Source organism: Rhyacophila brunnea, unplaced genomic scaffold (assembly GCF_057557595.1).
Source record: "Rhyacophila brunnea isolate RB1 unplaced genomic scaffold, BYU_Rbru_1.0 scaffold_2, whole genome shotgun sequence".
In the NCBI taxonomy this organism is placed as follows: Eukaryota; Metazoa; Arthropoda; class Insecta; order Trichoptera; family Rhyacophilidae; genus Rhyacophila; species Rhyacophila brunnea.
Genome location: NW_028232859.1, coordinates 29,585,060 through 29,604,313, shown reverse-complemented (window position 1 = coordinate 29,604,313; position 19,254 = coordinate 29,585,060). Strand labels below are relative to the sequence as shown.

At 32.0% G+C, this 19,254-nt stretch overlaps 1 protein-coding gene across 2 annotated transcripts in view; it reads left to right on the top strand.

Moving 5' to 3' along the window:
* The window catches only part of Sema1b (Semaphorin 1b), a 467,015-nt gene that overhangs the window by 338,007 nt on the left and 109,754 nt on the right, over window positions 1-19,254 (top strand). Inside the window, exon 2 of one of the 2 annotated variants that reach the window (XM_085947395.1) lies at window positions 672-745. The exons of the other annotated variant lie outside the window; for it this stretch is intronic. The gene's annotated coding sequence lies outside the window, so the exon portion shown is untranslated. The remainder of the gene's footprint in view (window positions 1-671; window positions 746-19,254) is intronic. 2 annotated transcript variants of the gene reach the window in all.

Sequence of the window (19,254 nt, the reverse complement as noted above, 5' to 3'; positions counted from 1 at the left end):
TTAATTACAAATACAAGATTTAATATGAAACATATGTCATTTAAGAATTGTTCATTTGCCCCTAACTGTGCCCCTAACTGTGCCCCTAAATAGTTAGTTTTCCAACATCATCGATTTATTTTAACATTACTAATTTTTCACAATTAATACAATCACCCAAGTAGCCTGAACGTCTGCTAAATACTCCCATTTATAGAAAAATGTAAATTTAAGAGCGATTTCATATGCATCAACAGCAGCACTATTTTCATTTGTTTTATAAAATATGTCACCGATTTTTTACTATCGTATGTAAATATTGGAATATCTGCGCAGTCGGTAGACCTGTGCGTAGGTATTCTTTACTTATTAACAAAATGATACAAAATTATTAAAATATGAAATTCTAAAAAAGCTCTTTAAATTCACTGATTTCCCATAAAACTTTGATATTTTATTAATTGATATTTACAGGGATTTCTTTATGCATACTGTACACTACGTAATAATATTATTATAATTATAGTATATAATTTCTGAATATATAATATGTATTTGTTTTATCCTATAATAATCTGTGTATTTTTTTCTGTCAATCGATCAGCTATGATGCTCAATCTAACTAATAAAATCCACCTCAATATTTTTTGTTAAACAGATAATCCAAAATATTTTTTTTCTTCTTATTCCAGGTACGCTTTGAGACAATACACCTCCACTCTTTAACAATGAAGATATCGCTCTCGCACAACAACCACATCTCTCCGTAAGTCAAAAGCATTAAACATAACCTAAATATTTAATGGTGTTTATCATTAATTATATATTGCGCAGGTATAAATAGCATGAGAGGCATCATCGTCACGATTTATTTTGCTAGGCCAAATCCACTGCACCTCTCATCGAAGATTTTTCAATCTCTTTCGTAATTTAAATATCACGGGTACGTGACCAAAGTGACGGTACATTAAATTAAAACGGTAAATAGGTACTGCGTATCTTTCATACCGTTTCAAATATGATGTATTATAAACAAAGTTAGAAAATATAGATACTTTAACACGAATTATATTGCAAATATAAATAATTGTATACTCACAAATACATTCATATTTTAATATCTTAATCGAATGATTTCAACATTTATGAGTTTAGTAGGTACCTAATATAATAATTCTACTCCTGTATAATAAAATTAAATGATCAAGGCTTGCAAATAGTGAATAGAAAATAGCTTAATGATATACCTAGTAATGAAGCTTAATGATTGTTGATTATAATACTTTGGCTGTTGGCATAATATTTACAAATTTAAAAAAAAATCGGTAATATGTGTGCCTAAATTAGTCATAATAATATACGATACGATTAATAACACTTTCATGCCACAGTGCGTAAGGCGCTGGCTTTCCATCCGGCGGCTCCGCGTTCGATTACCGTGAGGTCACAATATATTTACATAATAATATGTGATTTTCTCAAAGTTTGTATGTTTGATTGTTTCACTTATAGTTACTTCTACATACCTAACTGTTTCTTCACACTACTGTCATTTGGCCTCAGTTGACAAATTCCCTTTCGGTGTTCAAGAAACCGGATTTTTAAAAATTAAAATCCATAAATTTTTTTTGTTCATTAATAACTTCATTTTTCGTCTGTTACACCATTATCAAGTTTATAATTGTGTAGGGATGTCAATATGTATACGTAATATCATTTTACGTACAAAAAAAGACGAGAGCCTCTTTCTTTTATCAGTCGTGATTGAATGAGCAGGCAAATCTTGTTCTAAGTAATTTAAATAATATATAATAATATAGTCTTAATTATGGTTTATCTCCGAAATAGCAATCTAATATTAAGTATATGCCCACAATGGCCGAGAGGTTACGCGTCAGGCTTATAATGTCGTGGCTTCGAATCTCGGATCTGGCAAACTCACATGTTGTTTTTCAATGGATGTTTTGACCCAAAGTATGGACTTATGGATCCGTATAGGTAAAGGTAAGTATAAAATGATCTAATTATTATGATCTTAGAGCGGAATGCACAATCTAAGATTTCGATCCTAAGGATAAGTCGCCGAAAAGCATGACTTAACTATAGACAATCCTGAGTATAAAGTTAAGGAATCCATAACCATAGACTACTTTTGTTATGAACACGCCCCCTTCTGTATTACCATTTACCACTGACAGCTGCTGTCAAAATAAATTCGCATGTCTATAAAACAGTCCATACACTCAAATTCATTTAAAAATGTATCTCAATATGAATATTAATAGTGTTAATTCGTTTGGCGTGTACTTGGAGAATATTATTTTACTTTTATACGCCAGCCCGCAGAAATACAAAATGCCAGGTGAAGAATGACACTTGACGCTAGTGTTACCATGTTAAAAAAATATCTTGGGGTGCCTGTGGAATCACGTATAATGACTTATAACGGAAATATAAGAGTATTATAATTAAATATTAATATGTATTTATAGTTATTGCATTTATAAAATGCAGTTGTCATATTTTTGTCATCGTTTAACAATTATAAAATAATTTACCTAAACTATAGGTAAGAGAATTTTTAAATATGGTATTATTTTCTATAAAAATGATCTTAACTAAGGACAATGTTTCTGCATAGTGTTTTCTGCTAATGAAATTTTAGTTATGACAAATGTTTCTGCATTCCGCTCTTACATGGTAAAATATAATATAGGTAAAATAAAATCGGTTTTTATTAAATGATATTATGTACAAAATACAAAATTAAAGAATGATTACTATCATTTTGAATGTTAGACAAGTTGGTTTTGTGCCTCTATAAAATATAATTTATGCCTAAATTTTAATAAATGTTATTTTTAATGAAATGGTGATCTATATTCTAATGTCGCATCTGATAATTCTCATTGTGGGCGCCGCTCTTTTTGTTGTTTTTATACTCTGTGAGCAAATTAAATTGATGCTTTTTAAGGAGCGGGTCGTGAATGCATTATTTCCACTTGTTTTATTTTCTATTCGCAGAAAAGCTGTCCCACGGGTCGTTTTGTTTGATCGGAATCGATCCAACGGTCACAGTTCACGCGACGGCCTGCGTGCCTTAACACTTCCCTTTATAGTTAGGTACTTTATGGTGGTGTGGAGTAGATCAATCGGTGGGTCCCGAATAAAAAAAAAATCTTTAATTGTTTACTATGACTGTGTAAAATTTCTTTACTCCCTGTTGACATATCTACCCATAATTAACTATTTCTTTTATTCAACGAATAATTCACAAGATTTAAGAATATAATATCATTCTGATTATTGAACATATATAATTTTGAAAAACACTTTCTGAGAGAGTATATTATAACCAATAGAAAAAATCTTTTTTTTTTGATATTGGAGAAATTCCACGACATCGGTTAGTAATCAAAGTAATAGTAATATACCTACTTTAATTTAAGAAACAAAAATCGATTGCCAAAGTAGCTTGATTTCGAAGAACGCTGATGAGTAGGTATTAAAATTGACCAACAGCTATAATTTGTCGCTATTAGTATGTCACGCCGTAGCATAATGGTTTAATGCGACGGATGAGGCGTAAACTCGGGAGATACAGGGTTCGATTCCCGGTCGGGGTGACTTACTTTTTTTCAAAAAAGATTTTTTCTATTGGTTACAATATACTCTCTCAGAAAGTGTTTTTCAAAATTATATATGTTTAATATCTACTCATCGCATACACGAGCAGCCTGTAGGTACCTACATACATAATTTTTCTTGATGGTTTTCGATATTTTAGTTTTTTCCAGTCGGCACGTGGTTAATCTATTTTACGTTCAGGGTCTCATGACTACTGAGCCTACTATCATACTTACCATACTATTGATCAACATACAACCATGGCATTATAATTAATTTATCTCTCAATTTAGATTGTTTTCGACACAATGTCTTTCACATAACTTCCGTCTACGTGGCGCTTAAAATATTCACTATTCTAAATTCGACCCTGTCGTTTCTGCGGTTGTTCCCGTACTTATCTAAATATCATCCCTCTAGTTAAACTAAGGGCTTCTAACGTGTAACACAAAAATTGTTGGAAATGGGTGGGCTTCTGCGTGGTGTTGAAATAAAATCTAAAGGTCTTAAATGTCTAGGAAGATGGGTTAAACTTAAACACGTATGTATTATAGCATTTAAGTTGTCACGTAAAAGAAACGTGAATTCAATATTGGTAATATTTGTTGTCAGTCGGCGTGCTTTGTGTTTCTTACGTTATATAGTTTGGCCGTCATAAATTATTAAACCGGAGCCGGCTTCAAAACTTTTTCGTTGGCCGCTTTTACATGTCTGTATTATTGATAATATGTTAAATTCTAAGCTTTGTTATATCGCTTTTATGCAGTTTAAGTATACATATCTAACTATACTCCTTATGTATGTATACAACTGTTGATTATTAAAGTTTGCTACTGTTTATATACCCATTAATTTAACTAGAATCGCTATTATTTATAAGAGAAAAGATAAATCCGTATAATGCAGATAATACACACATTTTAATCTGTCTCATTGAATCGTAGTTTACATTTATTCTATTTCATTCACAATGACTGCTATGTCTCATGTCTTTATACTCACATTGTGCAGCCAGTAATTTTATTTGGACAGTCAATCGTAGACTTTTACTTACATTCAAGGCGATGAGGTGCACAGTTTTGCAATAGCTGATTTCCCTTGTCACGGTTTTACGGCTTAGCTGAGAATCCCCGGATAGTTTTTAATTTCCGAAGGTATCGTGTCAACTAAGTCACGATTATGACCCATCCTCTCCTATCAATTTCATTTTACACGTTTTATTTTCTCCCTATTCTATTGAATATACATTTAATTTAAAGATAAAGCCACGTCGATAGTTCATTTTGGCATTGACTATTATTAATATGCTTTTACAACGAAACGATTGTGAAAAATGAATGAATACGAAATGTTGCCATTATTAAAGAGAACTTCCTGGCCTGAAAATATCAGCGAAAACGCAATTTAGTTAGTAGGCGTCGGATTATCCGGATCAACGTCCAATCGAATTGTATTGCGTAATTTAACTAACTACAGTGGTAGGCATTAAGCAACCCAAATTTGGAGAAAAGAAAAAAGTGTCTACACCGGTTATCATTTTTTTTGCCAATATCGAAACTTAAAATATTTTTACATTGGGGATAGGTACTTGCTAATAGCGATACTTCTCAATACAATATCGATATTGACATACGCGCACACAGAACCGTCGTTTTAGGGGGTCCATTTCGGAAAAAAAAATTGCTCTTTTACAGTGGCAAGGGAGCAGGGTTAACTAAATCTACCAGACATCACTAACTTCCGCATTTATCCTACCCACTCTTATAGCTTCTTGTCGCTTCAACCGCGGATCCCGTGCATTTTCCCGGTACACTCCCTATACCCACCCAGACACTCCGATTTTTAAGTTAGTGAAAGTTAATTGTTTAGGTACATCCTATAAACATTGTATTAAAAATAATTATTGACAAAATAACTTAATATCCGTCATTGACCAAAACTTGTTAACATTTCATACTTGTGTGTCCTTTAGCTTTGATATTCAGCTTAATATGTTCCTATATTGATTGACATCTAGACATTTCGGGGGGTATGCTGGTTGAAACTTTGGTTTTATGATTTATGTGTGCATATTTGTTATTTAAAAACAATATTATGCAATATTGAAGTTTTGCAGTCAAATCTGTTGATGGTACTTAAAACCAAATTACACAATGGGTATGTAGGTATAACACAAAAACTTCTTACATAATAATATTTTTATTATCTTCTGCACTAAATTTTTTGCTTCTTTGTCATTTATTTTCCTAACAATAAAAGTACTATGATGTCAGCATACAAGAACACAATAGCGTTATCTCCATCAAGGATTTATTGTGATAGTAAAGTTAGTAAGTAGTAATTTAATTTTTAGAGGTCATATTTTTTTAATTTATTGTTAAAATTTAAAGACATTTTAATGCCATTATCAATAGAGCTTTGGTAGCTTAAAAGTTTAAAGGTATACCTACCTACATATTGAACGCAGTGGTGGATTTTCGGCATTATTTTTACGCCTGGATTGGAATGTCTAAATATTTATGTAGAATTTTATTTATGCTTGGGTTCTAATAGTATAGCAAAGTTTTTATGGAGGCATTGTGTTTCACAAGGTTTCACAAAGAACTTTTAATGGAATGTTTTATTGACCAGGTGTGGTGTAACTAGGGATTCCAATCCCGGGATCCCGGGATCCCGAGCTATTTTCGATACCTATGAATCCCGGGATTGATAAACATAATCCCGGGATTTCGGGATTGATTTTTTTATCAATTTTTATGGAACATAAAATAAAAGCAAAAATATAACAGAAAAAATACTTATAATAAAAAATAACTACATTAGAAATTAACTGAGTTTGAATGAAGTTTGATTTATACCCATGTGTAAGTTGCCGATTTATTTTATTTTTTCACATAAATTATTAAAAATGAGAAGGATGGAAAAAAACAATGCTTCGCACTTTTAACAAAGTAATTCCACCATGATCTCATACGTATTACGGCAGTTTCATATTTGGCTGACTAATTAGATTTATGAAACGGAAAGGCCAAAAGTACGCCATGATTATTTGCTTTACTATTTTAAATCTCGCTAATCCATTCATTAAGTCTTTAATATCAGAAACAGCAATCTCATATTAAATTCACATTATTATTTAAATTACAATATTATTTACTCCATTAAAATTATGTATTTCCAAGATTGAACGTAGATATACAATATTAACAATAAATGTCTTAAATAGTATAAATTATACTAGATTTATTTTTGACCGATTTTATCAATGTTATTTGTGAATATAAAATTTTTATATTAACAATGGAAAAAAATGCCAATCCCGGGATTGTCAAATTGTAATCCCGAAATCCCGGGATCAGAATTTTGGCTCGGGATTGGATTCCCTAGGTGTAACTAATATGTGCCCATTAACGATAATCAGTATAAATTTAACAATCAATAATTGACGATTCAAATGTAGTAAATTGCCTATTATTTTAATATCTTAGTGAGTTAATAAATAATTGTGTAGGTACCTCCATAAATAAATCCGGAATACCTTAGGATAAATTATATATAAGTATAATAATTTTGTATATGACGAGAATTAGTATCTATAATACTATTCTAAATTCGCATTTTTTAGATCATTAAGTCCAGGGCTTCGTACCGCTATTTTTTTCGTTTCGGTTTTCATTCCGGTTCAAGTAAATATATATATATATATATATATCACTTCGGTTCCGGTTTTCGGTTCAGATACGAGTGATTAATTTTTAAATACTTTCAAAACCCAAGACGTCTTGTTTTGCGCATACGACAAGTGTAGTAGGGAGTAAGATCATGTTAACGCGCGTTTGACCATATTGTATCGAACCGAAAAAAACGATATTTATTTCAGTTCAGTTCCGGTTCGAAGCCCTGTTATAAACCGTTGAACTTAATTCAAATAGTATTCTAGAAGTTCATCCATCTTCCTCACATGTTGAACTACTATTTTTTTCAAAAAAAAACCATTTTTTCTTAAAATGTACATCTCTACGCAACTACCAGTATACGAGGCAATTTTTCTTCATACCTATATAATGTACAAAGGTTCTGATTTTCAGAAATTAGATACATCCTCCAAGGCTACAATATTAAATAATCACTCTAACCTTGTGAAGAATGTAGCTGGACCTTGTGATTTATTCAGTTCTTCTCATATTGTTAAACGATACGATTTAGAAAAGTATTTTATGTCATTATTTATCATATACATATATCTTTTCATTAGAAAATACAACTCATTCCATTACTGAATATTCTTTTCCAATCAAACGAATTTATTGATTGCTGTAATATTTTATTAATATGGGTAATTTATATACTTTGTCTTGTTTCATACTATTTTGGTTCGTTATTAGGACAAGAATATCGATGTTATATATTATTAACTATGGTGGAAAATTCTGTGTTTGCGTAGGAAAAGATATTTATTTCAGAATTTAGAAAAGTATTTTATGTCATTTATCATATCCTTATATATTTTCATTAGAAAATACCACTCATTCCATTACTGAATATTCTTTTCCAATCAAACGAATTATTGATTGCTGTAATTTATTAATATGGGTAATTCATATACTATGCCTTGTTTCGTACTATTTTGGTTCGTTATTAGGACAAGAATATCGATGTTATATATTATTAACTATGGGGGAAAATTCTGTGTTTGCGTAGGAAAAGATATTTATTTCAGAATTTCCTTGCTATGGTCACAATATTAACTGCTCGTGTATTTTAAACATCTCGTCGGATCCATGATTGTACTCGTTTAAAAATTTAAAGCCTTGAAATCCTTAGCGTATTGTAACAGTACAATATAGAGTCGTAAATATTACCTGTAAAAATAAAAAGTGGAGCGGACATTTGCATTTTTCATTACATCCAAATGTCACCAAAGCTCTAGAGTCGTAAAATTGTTTTACATTTCACGTAAATGGGTAAAGGTCAAAGCGTTTTTTGCTTTGTTTTATTTCCTTTGTCGTGTATCACGACCGCATTGTCTCGGTTAAATATTGCGTTTCCATTAGCATACATTCTGGCCAGGGGCTTACCTTACTTCTACCCGTAAGTACTGTCAAAAGAGGAAAACATCCCCATCCAACAAATTTGTATGTCAAAGTATTTTCTCATTAGTCATGTCCGTTTCTTAGACCGAGCATATGGACACAATACGGAGCCGTTTAGAATCTCTGCCGCTCGTACAGCCTGGGTGCGTCTTCCCAGGTCAAGCCACTATCCCGTAGAACGTAGTTATAGGTATCTACCGTATGCACCATGTGGATGAAATTCAGCAGATTGCAAGACTGGAATCCACTCGCATCTGATACTGAGTGCCCTATGACGTATGGATGGGATATGACTTTGTCAAAAACTAGGAGATACGAGGAAAATGACAGAGTTTTGATCTAGATCTGTCTATAATATCGTCTCTGTTCTGGCAGAACACACTAACTGGAGAATACTAGTTTTGAGTAATTTGACTTTGAAGTTGTTAAAATGTTTGAAATGGTCTATCATGTGAGTTTATTAAGTAATCGTAAAAAGTATGACTTTAAAATAAAGACTGTTTATTTATTAAGAAGGTTTCCAGACGGTAAAGTTTGAAATAAGGAACATTTTGGTATAACTAACTCAATATGTCATTTTTTCGAATTAGTGTCTTCTGCCAGAACAGTGACGATATTATCATTAGCTGTTTAGTAACTATCTAGTCCTATAATTTTAATCGTAATACATTTTGACATTCGTGAATTTTGGTAGCGATATCTTTATGAGGAATCTTTGCTTACTATTAGAAGCTAGACATTATGATCGACGTACCTACATACCACAAATATATCTACTTATAAGTATTAACGAGAATTAATGACATACTGGTAATGATAATACCGAATAGCTCCGTGATTGAGTTCGGCAGAATACCACCTCTAAATTATTGGTTTCAAATCTGATGTCTGGCGTCTCGTGGCTAATAATCATATATTATAAACAAAAACTTCTAAAAAAACCTGATCAGAAGGCAATGAAGGTTGTAGATAGAGCTAATGAAAAAAATAATATAAGTACAGAATACAATATAATACTTCATAGTTTCGTGGGGTTTTCTTATTCTTTATGCTTTACAAAACATCCGCACGGAAGCGTGTCATCCATTTTTGAGTATTAAACTATTATACTATTAACCCAATGCTATACGAAAAAATATTTCCATTATTTCACTCTCATCATTTACATCATTTCGTTGGTTTCCTAGTATCGGTTGTAACGCCACTGTTCAAACTTACCTACCACGTAGGTACCTTGTAATTGTTTGATTTTTAAAACCGATACAAATCTGTTGTGTTGATCGGAGACTGGTTTTGATAGTAATAATTTAGTGCGTGACTGACGAATCAGATTTCAGGACATTCACCAACTCGCATATAACTATTTACTTCCCCTCAGTGTGTAGGTCGCTTTTGTAGAACCATTGCAACTTGAGGGAGGTTCATCTTTTCTCGAACACCATTCCTTACAGACATTTTCGTTTAGAACGACCATAAGGTCACGCACATACGATAACCACTTCTGGATGCGGCAGGTCGCAAAAACTCAAACTTTGCATCCTATAAGTTGCTTCAATCACAAACCAGATGTCCATTGCTGGAATCAAAGCGTGCACTGTCTTAGTATGGGGAATGCCGGGAATCAATGAGGCGAGGTAAGGTACCTAATAGGCTAGGTACGAACAGTACTCATACGCCACGACTGATATTATTATTTTGTTTCTTACCGACATCTATATTCAGCCGCGATTTGTGTACGGCCACCTTCCATGACACTATAAACGTGTCTGAATGAAAAGATTTTAGTGCCACACTTAATTGTCCCGAGATGATGTCACACTGGACTGACGTAACAACCATGCAGTCCGTGGTGTCCAAATATTATGATAAATGCAATCCGCAGTGTGTATTTACCATCGTGGCTGTGGTTGGTGGTCGTATCTTCGCACACTGTATCGGAAAGAGGTTTTCCGCCAAATATTAGACTCGACATATCGTGATGATGATGTACTTGACTATTATTTCCACAATTCTTGCAGATAGTGTTATACTTTTCTAATAGCAATAAAACCGAAAATCTCCTGAAATAGATTCCGTAACGTAGTTTTTGATTGAATTGAAATGAACTCTCTCGCTACGTGCCCGACCGTTTGATTTCCTGATGCGATGAGATTTTTTTCCACGCCGGACGGAATGACAAAGGAGATTTATCTACCTGTGGCGTATATTTTTACCTTCGGTATGATGTCATTTGGGAAGCGATTACATGTGTAACAACTACACATGAGCACACTGGGCTGGTCTGAAGTAATTGTTTGCAACAAAAGCCGGAACGGAATTTCAATTTATGACTACGATTGTTACAGAGTTAAACAACTAAAACAAGTTAATTTTAATATAAAAGTCGATCTTTCTTATTTCTCCAAAGTGCGGCATTATATATAGGTATAAATAATGCTCATACAAATATTTGTTACAATAACTGGGCGAATAATTTCATAGTATTTAAATGTATTGTACTTTAGGATAGAATAATAAATTAATTCAACTTGTTCGTCATTAAACTCTACATACCTTTAGGTTTTCATTTTTCTCTATTTCTCATCCAAGTGAAGTCTAATATGGACCCCCGCAACATGGGATGTGACTTTAGAGTCTTTACAATAATTAGTTGTAATCTATTCGCTCAATCATTCTAGGGGTGGGATATAAATGAGAAAAGGGGAACATTACTAACATCCACAGCATGGATCAATTATTAGTTATATTCGTGACTGGAGTCCTTGCGATATAAGGCGCTTGCCTTCCACCCGGGAATTCCTGGGTTCGATTCCCGGTCGTCAGGACACACATATATTTATGTGTTTTTCTCAAAGCAAAGTTATTATGTATTATACTTGATAATGTATATAATGTGAAAAAACACGTGTCACCTATAAATAATTCCATACGTGGTGAATACCGGTGATATATTATAATATATTAGTCAATAAACATGTGTTAGTCAGTATGTATATACAAACTACGTAAAGATAATAAATGAGTTTATAAATATATATATATGTTACACCGAATGTGCGAAATTAACTATTACATGAAATGGGCAAAATTCTGGCTAATTCATGTAATGGTCAAGCCTGTTGCCTTATTCATGAATTAGGTAAATTTTCTGCTGAGTACATGAATTCGCCAGGGTATGGAATTCTTGAACTGTCAACATGACAGAAGAAAAAGTAAATTTAATACGGATGGTTTTATTAGTTATAATTGGACATAAATAATATTATTATTATTAGGTTAGGTTTTGTAATTCTGAATTAAATTATTCAACTGAATGTCCATTTTAACGTTAGCTATCAAGTGTCAACAAACTATCACAAACATTCAATCGACCATTGCACGTTTGATACCCAAGCACGAATCAAATCGCGAAAATACTTTTCAATAAAATTCTTCCGTTATCATATTATAGTTCTAGATTTTTTTGCGCATAGTAAATGGATATGAACGTCATTGTAGGACGACATTTGACACATTTGTTTAGTTTGATTAGTTGCAGAAAACACCACCGGAGCGCGATCATCTATTTTGACCATAGATAATATATGTACATTTTGACCAATGCATGAGCATTTGATACATTTAGTTTAGTTACAAAAAATACCACCGTAGCGCTACTATCTAATTTGTTCAATACATGAACTAGGCAGAAAAATTACTGCCGAATTCACGCACTCTTCAGATATTTTGTCTAATTCATGAATAAGGCAACGGGCTTGCATTTTTCATAATTTTGGCAAAATTTTGCCCATTTCATGTAATATTCAATTTCGCACATTCGGCGTAACATATATATATATATATCTAATAATATGTGTATAGTTACCAAAAATATCAAATTCAAAATATGATAATTTCCTGTATGTGTATAATATGGCGTTTACTTACTACTGTAAGTACGGCTAGACATATTATTAGTTTTTAGTTATTTATTTACATAAGTTCATTCTTTCACAAGCAGTTTTTGGTTAATGTATTTATCATTTTTTAATTATTTCTAAATAGCAATTTACTTAACCGCATGCATTATGTATATTATAATGTTTGATATTTTTTGCCTCCCAATCTGTCATGCAAATTGACAGATCGACATTTTTTCTCTCAGGACACCAAAATGACCTTAATGGGGCCAAAACCTTGACGCCAATAATAATATAATCAAATCGATACTTACGTTACAGGTGGTCTCACGTGATTTGTATGCTATTCAAATTTTTTGTTACACCTGACTGCACAATCTTAATGAGCAACATTTCCGAAGGTTATGCTAATATTCATAAAACATAATATCGCTTGCAAGTGAAGACCATCATACGACTTTTACCGTAGCGTTGCGTAACGTATTTTATTACCCGGCTAAAAGGCTCTTCAAAAAAAGATAAATAATTCCCACGATTATGATAGCGTACCTACTCAATTCATTGGGAAATGACGAAAAAAGATCGTCTGAGTGATTCATTACTGATTTCAGATATATTTTGTTTTCTATTTGCATGTTATCGTGTTTATATTCAACACTTTTTATAGAAATCTTGTGCCCAATCGTTATCTATTCTACTAAAGAAAACTACGAGAAAGCCTAATACATAATAATATTGTGTCCTTGATATATTAATATTAATATATTATTGATATCTATAATACAATGTGCCTTTAACACTACGTTTGAATCGTCATCATGGCTCATAATAGTCAGACACTCAGACCGTAACACATAATTGTAAATTGCGATTGTAGTGCTATATTGCTGATATTTCGAGTGCAAATGTAAACTGTTTGTAGAAAGTGATAATTGTTTCACATTATTTCTCATTTATCTTATGTAATTTTTCTCTATGTTTTATGCTCTTCCTACTCTCTTACTTTCTATATTGTTAGGTTTGACTATATTATAATTTATACTTATATGAAAACTTTGCTGGTTGCAATCTCTTTTTTCTATTCTATTTTTACACATATTTGTAATCTATGTTAACTGTTTGTTGTAAATAAATAAAAAATGGTAATGCGTTATTTCATTTAATCGAAATATAACTACTATCGAAAATCTTCATTTGCTGCAAACAAGTTACCGCATTGCATTAGAAAATAATCAATAAATAGCACTACCATTGTTAATCGTAATTAAATGCCCCGGCCTTTTTATAGTCTGTCATATTATACTAAAACTTTTATATAGCTTTCAGTAAAGGTTGTAACGTTGCGCACCATATAGTTAGTTATCTGGAACACAGAGAATAAAGATGTAATCCTAATAAAAAATAAAATATCAGTCAACCAAGTAATTATAACCCCCAGATATTGTTATTATAATGAGTTGTTAAGATAAGATGACTTTGCAACTTTTCTATTGCCAAATCTGTAATACGTTTCAAAAATGTAATTTAAATTGCTTTTTCCGAGATTTAAAGAGCGTGTCGAGCCGTGTTGCTCTATTTTGAATTCATATGTTGTTTTTATTTATATCTTGAATAAAAGGCACGGGTGCCGGTAATGTTCACCTTTATGTTATATGTCCTCTCCTCTATCCCACCCTCTAAATGTGCGAATGGTTCTCAAGAATCCTCGGAAAATCAATGACGCCATCTCCCACGTAGTGGATGGACCGCGTACTCCATTAAGCTCCATTTATTGTAATAATATTGGACAGGTGATAAAAATGTTAAAAACCTTTATTAAATATTTAATTTAATTAGAAACCTAGCTGTTAGAAAAGTAATAGCAAGAAAAATGTCTACACAATTCTAGGTAGGTAGGTACTTACATATTTATTTTCTTAGGAATGTTTATTATTTTAAAGTGCAAAAAAATGGAATACCAAATTATATTACAGCCATTAATTTACTCTGGTGGTATATTTTATAGTTAGTAGGTTTAATTGAGTAGGTACCTGCAATAAGTCACATGTTCAAATAATATAGAATGACATTAGTTCATTGGCCTTCCACCTGCTTAGTTATTTTATTATTTCTAATAGTATAATTTGACACCATTTTTTTAAACCACTGCCATGATATCATGGTTGATTTCTTGTAAGCATAAAACGATAAAAATGCAATAATGTAATGATTTTTCGATGTTTTTTTTTAATTTAGCTTTTATTATAAACGTCCTGTTTGTAATTGTTTATTAGCACCTACCTGTGCAAAACACTTTATATACGACGTGCAAGTCATGTGTGCCACATATGACATTATTTCACAAACTCGTAGATAATATAACTATAATTATTTTTCATAGAATTTATATAGATCAATTTATTGCGAGCCGTATAAATCGATCGCCATGTTGGGTCTGCGACGTCGTAAATAAATTCTGTCTGCTTTAAAAATATAATATTTATAATGCATTGTAGGCTTGAATAATTTAATAAAATTAACCTATAACTGAACTGGTTGACCTTACAATATATTTTATAATATTAGCATTATATTAAGAGTCAATGAATTTTTAGGGAAGTAGTGCAGACAAAGAAATCGAATGCTTATCCTTCAATACTTTTGAAATAGTTTAACCACAAGACAAATAATAAATATTTTTGATTTCACAACAATAACTAGTCAAGGTGATATATCACTACATAATTTATTAGGCTGTTAACAATTAGTGTTTGTATATTATTTTTAAGTACGTATACCTACCTAATACATTGTTATTTTATTACTAAACTTATTACGCCGTTTTACTTTGGTTCATATTATGTTAAATGGAAATGTTAAACTGCAGTTGATAACTCGTATCAAAGTAAATGGGTACTGTCCTCTGAAAATAGATAACCTTAATTCTATATTAGGTGATTGGGATATAAACGGCTTTAAATGTTTAGATCAGGCATTTCCAATCTGCGGCTTGAGCGCCAAAATCTAAGTTTCGTCTTTTATTTTAAAAATCGTAATCTGGACGATTTTTTTAATGTTGAGCGGAAAAGCAGATTTTACACACTGAAGAATATTTTCAGAAGGAAAAAATAAAAAGAAAGCTCACGACTTGGATTTTGGACGGATTTTTTTTTTTTGACAAGCAGAGGTAAAAAAAGACCAAGAAAATTATTGTATTTTCATAAATTTAGTCAAATAATATAGTAAGTATAGTACTTACTTAATTCGTGTAATTGAATAATGATATGACCGGTTGCTAAGAAGGGTCATTATCAACGTCTTTTTGTGTAAATAGATTTTTTAAATCTCATAATAATAGATACAAAAACTATTAAACTAACAATCGTAACTGATTTTCCACAAAACTATTATTGTATGAGATTCATTTTATTATAGTAAATAGGTCCTATTTATTTATTCCATATATTTCCACTAAGAATCACAGTATTAGGTACTAAAAATATATTTCAGAAGCATTACTTTGATTTATTTTTACTTAGCAATCAATTCACGATCTCATGAATATGATATGTTAAGTAAAGCCACGAATAAAAAACCTTTTAAACAAAATAAGAAGATCTAATCGAACTTTACGACTTATCGGTAAATACGAATACCATTTATACGGAAAGGCGGTTAACGGTTAATTGATATTGCCTTAGATTTAAATAAAATTAAGTCTCCGCCTAAAATTTCATCCAATTAGTTAAGTAATCCTAAAGTGTCCAATACATGTGTGACAGTGACTTCATTCACCTACGCATGATGCAGAAAACTACATGTAAATGAGAGGGCATCAATTTTAAAACTTCTCATTCATATATTGTGCACCGGGAAATATCTATTTCATTTTCTATTTTTATTGACAATCAGCTTTAAAAGTAATAATATATGTGAAAATCGTGCATTAAGCGTCAATTACATTGAGCTACTTTACGAGCTGTTTGTTGGCGAATTTAATAGCGGGCGATTCAGCTACTGCGATTATGATGATGACACACAAAACTTTTCATTCGCGGAGAAGCCACAAGCCAGCGACTATTTTGACAGAACATAGTTCGTTTTTTTACCGGGAGGTTGCTACTACGCTCTACTGCGCAGACGCAGTAGGCCCACACGCCGGCGTGTTGCGTGTAAAGTCGACCAGCTTTCAACTTTTCTCGGTAGAGTGTTCACAAATTGCTTGCTAGCTTGTTCGATGATTACACTGGGCGACTTTACAGGCAGATTGTAAATTCGCCAACAAACAGCTCGTCAAGTAGCTCAATGTAATTGACGCTTAAGGAACTGAGATTATTTGAGGATTGTTCCTGAAAAATGCAAGAATTTTGAAAATGTACGCACCTTTATTTTATTTCAAAATAAACTGAAAGTAGAAGAGAAAATAAATCGATAACTTACTATATAATCGTATGCCCATCCCCTAATTACACAAATACGTAGACGTAAAATATGGTGTCATAAAAATATCAGTTCGGCACATGACAAATTAGAGCAGCCATGAAGCCAGGGATCAATCAGACAGTCACGACGATATTTTCTGTCGACCAAATCGCAGAGGGCAAGTGAAGAAAAGGAAAAAGTAGGTACATTTAGTGTTTTCATATATTGTTAGTAAAACATCCAAAGTAACTGTTATTTAGAAGCGGCAAATTGTTGATCTGATAAATTACGTTGGGTGTGTATTAAAATTAATACACCTGTGTATTTGTTTTTATTCATATTTAATCCCATTGTGAAAAATATTTAATATTTATAATTCATTTATAATGGCGATAAAATAATCATAAGCGGTTAGCTAAATCCAGATTAAATTTAAATATTTCAGGAAACATGCACTGTCAGTTTTCTATCTGAAGACCTCGTGCATACAATAATTTGTCACTCACGCACATTCGCCCACTGGTCTCGGCGGGAATAGATGCGTAATAGTAATCCACTTGAGTTTTTAATCCGCCCACAATCAGATTCACCGCGTCACTACTTCTCGTGAATGGGCTGCCCGGTAGGCGGGGGCGGTAGCCGGCCACTACTACAGGAAACTGCTTTTTCCGGATGCCCACGGTTTTTTTTTCTTCGACCATGACTACTTCCTTTGCCACTTTCCCCTGTTCATATTGCTTCTCGCTTGTGCATCTCTGTTCTAACTATATTTTTTACGACTATTGCGACATTTATGATTTTACATTAAGATTTTACGTAATGTTTAGGATATGTTATGTAAGAAACTCTTTATTGATATTTCATTGATTTTATTTGTCGAATTAAAACTTATTTATGTTATTTAAGTATATACATACGAATAGGTATAACATGTTTATTTTTAAAATGTTATGTTAATGATAAAATAAATATGGCAATAAAAAGAAAATCGTTCGTAACAAACTATACAATCCCATTTATGACTTTTTTTCTTATATTTCTGGTAAATTAAATTATTGAATGCACAATTTGTTTGCAGATATATTTAAACCAAGATTTAATCTCACATCTATCGATTATTATTAACCATACTAAAGTCTAAAATAACATTGAAAATGCCAACATCATCACCATATTATTCTCAGCTTCTCAGCTACTGTCGAAGCCAGTCCAGTACTGCTTGAAAGCTTCTCTATGCTGATCCCAATATAGTTTTTCGTTGCCACCTTCGTAATCTCTTGATAATCTCACCAACCCAGCGAACTGCCTTTTAGGCCTTTTTATATTATGTTGGGTACCACTGGATTATGAGATTTGTCCAGTGATTATCTATTCTTTCCATTATTAAAACACTTCTCGCTTCAGGGATAGTGGAAGATCACTCTTACATATTTTTTTCAGATGTCCAAATGCATCCCGACCTAGCATTTTTTTATACATTCTTCCATGTATTCATAATATAACTACTCGTCCACATATTACATTTAATGTCCAAGATATATAAGTATATTATATAAATTGATATTGAGATTAATTTTAATTGTAATAGGTGATTCATTTTTGACAGATTGTATATTGTGCGTTTGTCATAGAGTTAAGACAACTTGTTCAGTTAATGTCTGATATTTAAGAGATCGTATGTCGCTCTAGCTGTGTGAATCACTTCATTGCATAAACCACCCAGCGTTTTTTGCAGCGGTGAATCTAACCCTTAAGACCATTCTGTGAAGTGGAGGCTTTTCCAGCATAATAAATTTATCACGTCGGCATATTCGGAACATTAATTATTTTTTTCACTACATCCCTGTTGATCCTCACTATCCAAGTTCTTTACTGCGAAAGTATTATATCGTATTTTACGCTCACTATAAAACGGTTTTCTGAGGTTAAATTTGCATGCAAAAAATATCGTTTTCTTTTCTTACAATTTTCACTCGACATTACAGTCAAGATTTTTTGTTATCTTACATTTCTTTGAAAAATTAAGTAATTACTTTTTCTAAGTAGGCAATAAATTGTTTTTCTTTTATTGAGCGTTCAAACGGATGAAACAAATCGACTTTGATATTATTATAATATTTGAACTAGTTGCCTTGTTCGAATTAATTTATAAACTTTTTATTAACAGTACCAATTACAAGTTTAAGACGTTCGCAACATGTCATAAAGCATATAAAGATAAATAAGTAACCCAATAAAGACAGTGAAATAACATA